Source organism: Schistocerca gregaria, chromosome 8 (assembly GCF_023897955.1).
Source record: "Schistocerca gregaria isolate iqSchGreg1 chromosome 8, iqSchGreg1.2, whole genome shotgun sequence".
Lineage (NCBI taxonomy): Eukaryota > Metazoa > Arthropoda > Insecta > Orthoptera > Acrididae > Schistocerca > Schistocerca gregaria.
The window spans coordinates 183132059-183135875 of NC_064927.1; the positions used below are offsets into that span (position 1 = coordinate 183132059).

The following is a 3817-nucleotide window of genomic DNA, read 5'->3' on the forward strand; positions in this document are numbered from 1 at the left end:
TGCACCTGATCAGTAGTGACCTTAACTGTATCGACTAACCAGTCATGTATCTCCAAAGAACCGGGCTGGACGTGACGCGTGGATTTGTCAAAGGTAAAACTGACTGTACCTGTACGCGGAACTTTCGTGGGAACCATGGTGGACATCACGGCGAGAGACGACGCCGCGACAGGAAGGGCCGCACGAACACCAAACACCAGCCGACAACCAGCGATACGACGCGCACGGAGACCAACACGGCACTAAACTGACAGGAGGAAAACACGCTGCGCTACGGTAGAGGCGGAACTAAGAGCACGACCTAGTCGCCCGAAGCGCGAAGCGAGAATACCAACTGAGCTACCGAAGCACGACTCACGCCCGGTACTCACAGCTTTACTTCTGCCAGTACTTCTGTGAGTACCGGGCCTGAGTCGTGCTTCGGTAGCTCAGTTGGTAGAGCACTTGCCCGCCAAAGGCAAAGGTCCCGAGTTCGAGTCTCGGTCGGGCACACAGTTTTAATCTGCCAGGAAGTTTCATATCAGCGCACACTCCGCTGCAGAGTGAAAATCTCATTCTGAATAACCCACTTACAACATACCGAAAGTAGAAGACTTTTACGGCGTTGGAATAGGTCTCCAAACTGGTGTCCGAAAGCGAATGACGACCCATACATTTAGACGTCTCTCACACAGACGGAATAGCTGACGACTATGCGTTCTCTTTCGACTCATTCCTTGTATTGCACTCATGTAGCCGATCACTGTTTCGCTGCTAGCAACCCCCAGAAGTTGCCGTCCATTCACGAATACTTTTTCCCCAATTTAAACAAGCCATATCAGTCAATCATTATATGCTAACCAATGCAGGGATGGGATGGAAAAGAAACCATCCATGTACTCTAATAATAAACATGAAACTTAATAGCGCCAACAATTTTACGCTAACTTCAACATTGGCCAATCATGTGACAGTATGTTTCCTCAATTTCAGTATCATAACTAAACCACCCCTTCTCTGCTTTGGGAGTATCATTGCGAACATGGATAGATGACTACTCAGTACGCTCATTCACAGTTAATTCTCAAACACTTAAATCATCAAAGCATACCATAGAGCACTCTACACATTTCTAAGACCTCGAGCATAGTACTTAATTATGATCCATCTCTCTGTGTATGGGAGTCACAGAGCATTCACCCAGGGTAAAAGACCAACCTCACACAGTCATTTACCAACCCACCCTGCAACATTGTTAGAGAATTAATCCCCAACTGATCAGAAGAAGAGCGCTACACTCCACGTCTCGTGAATGAATATAGCTTTCCAAGTCGCAACCTATCCAACTGCACGAGATTTCTCGAGATGTGTGCATTTCGAGGGTCTTAGCACTCCTAATCGGAGTATAGTAACAGATTTCAAAGTGCCCTAATGTAATAGCATTCAGTTAAGAAGAACAAGAAAATACTTATTTTTAAACGCGATGGAGTTCGAGACGAATTGAGTTGGACACATTTTTACCTAAATCAACGAAACTAACAACTCTAAATTATTGTTCTAGAGCCTAGGATCTGTACCTGGAAGGTATTGGTAAGACAGAGAACATAAACACACACACACTCAAGACTACGACGTTCTGCACTTAAAAACGGGCTGTGTGTTAGATCGAATACCTTTACAGTCTATCACACATACTTCCTTCTTCACAGTGTCTCTACGATGAATTATCTTATAAAATTGTAAAACACTTGCTTTGCATGGTGGGAGCACAATATAGCTTTGCAGAGACGTGTAGTGCACACTGTTCACATCCGATCACGGGTCAGAAATTATACGATGTCGGCATCAGACCTACATAAAATGATAGTTAGTAGCGGGGAATACATCCTACAAGGAAACAGATAAACGCATAGCAGCAGCATCCGACAAGTGAAAATTACAAATCATTCTGTCACTAACTCTATAAACAGCACATCAGTCGGGTAAATGTGTACACAAGGATTGCAGCACATCACAAGCTCGTACCGCTAAGTTAGTTGTAACTCTGAAGTCTCGATTTTACACCCAAGATGCGACAGAGGCGATAGCATAAATCAAAGCTCCCTTACAGGAGTGTGTCAAGTTTCTTCACACATGAGATTTAAGTCCTCTGAAGACCGATAGATTTACCGTTAACGATCGCAAGTAGACAGTGCTTTAAAACACAAACAGAACAAGTAGCTGTATACAAGTAAAACGCAGGCTATAACACGTGACTGATGCTACCGGAATCACTGGTACCTCAATAGGCATACAGTATAAAGCTGCCTCAATGGGAAAAAATTGACTGCCTCACTTATTCCCTTCATTTCGATGTCCATGTTTTCCCGGAATCCTCCTGATGTTGCATACTTGGCCCCATATACAAATTGTTCGGCGCGAACAAGAAGATAGCAAAGTACTTCCACAATTTCACCGCTTTAGGCTTCATATTCGGTCAATTTATACCCATCCCCTCATCATTTTTCTCAAATCTATCGATTTGAGGTCAGATCTACATATTCGATCATGACATAACATCTTGTTCTGTGTTCTAAAATTGATTGTAAATGTAGCATAGATGCCACTACCTAGCCCAAATGCATTGACCGGGAGGTGTAATACAGCACTGCACTCGACTGTATGCAGCAACCTCCCCATTCGGAGAGCGTTTGCTCTGCTTTCTGTATGTTTGTATGCCCGGGAGGAAAACTGGATTCGGCGATATTTTCGTAAACAGGTTCTGTTAGGGTAGGAATATTGGCGCATACAAGCTGAGACAACAAGAAAGTGCGTATTAACTATTTCTGGGGCACTATAAAATTACGGAGAGTTGGATTTGGCTGATATTTTGTTTCAAAAAGCTATGTGATGTAAGATAACATTCAGAATGTTTTAGATGGCGATGTGTCAGTCACGCTGGGGCGAGTACGTGCTGCTGAGCGCGTGAGTCAACACGCTCTGTGCTATTACGTCTTCAATGGTAAAGACAAGTGGCTCCTGAAGATGCCTTGAACATGAGACTGGCCTGAATGCGCTTTGGAATGCTATGACAGTATAACTGTATAGAGGCATACGGGGGTGGTGGCGAACTGGGCCTTAAATGGAGATCTGTGAGTGCTTTTACAGCTTACGGCCGCGTCGACCATACGTGCGACCGCGTCATCATCGGTGTCTAGCAGATAGGAATTTCTCAGGTGTTACGTATGAATGGAGGTGCTTAGGGAAGCCAAGCAGGATCCTGTGCGCGGTTCGACATCTGACTGATGCGTCATTCATCGCTACTTCCTGTGTACTCTACTGGACAGTGTGCGCTGGACTGTGCTTGAATGGTTTGATTGTATTATTTCGTGGGTGGCTCTGTAGGTCATGCTATGCGTCATTAGGACAGTTTACGAGCACTGAGCGTGTCTACACATCAGTGTGAAGAATTATTTAGGACAGTTTGCTATTGTGTACTGATATTACGAGTTGGTTGCGTGACTGTGGACTGTGTAACATGGCCCCAGGCACATCAGGGTGGATCTTTTGTATCAGTGTGATATATACAGTCTATCGTTAAATAAGTTGTTTCAAAATAAATAGTGTGCAGTCAATCCTAATTCTCCCCAGCAGCCCAGAGCAGGCTGAGTCGTTTTGCACCCATTTTACCTAACCATCTTGGTTTACGTCAGGGAACGGACGACAGCGTCCTCTCCAGGTGGTACTGAGTACTAGACCTCGTGGAGAACTCACCGTTTTCCGCCATAATGGAGAACTGTACTCACGTCATCAGTTGGTGTCACTGTGGCATCCTCTGGTGGCGACGAAATGTACTAAG

General features: G+C 44.9%; 1 non-coding gene across 1 annotated transcript; it reads left to right on the forward strand.

Moving 5' to 3' along the window:
* Positions 1-416: 416 nt before the first annotated feature.
* On the forward strand, positions 417-491 carry Trnaw-cca (transfer RNA tryptophan (anticodon CCA)). The gene has a single exon. It is a non-coding gene; the product is annotated as a tRNA-Trp (tRNA).
* The last annotated feature ends 3326 nt before the right edge of the window (positions 492-3817 follow it).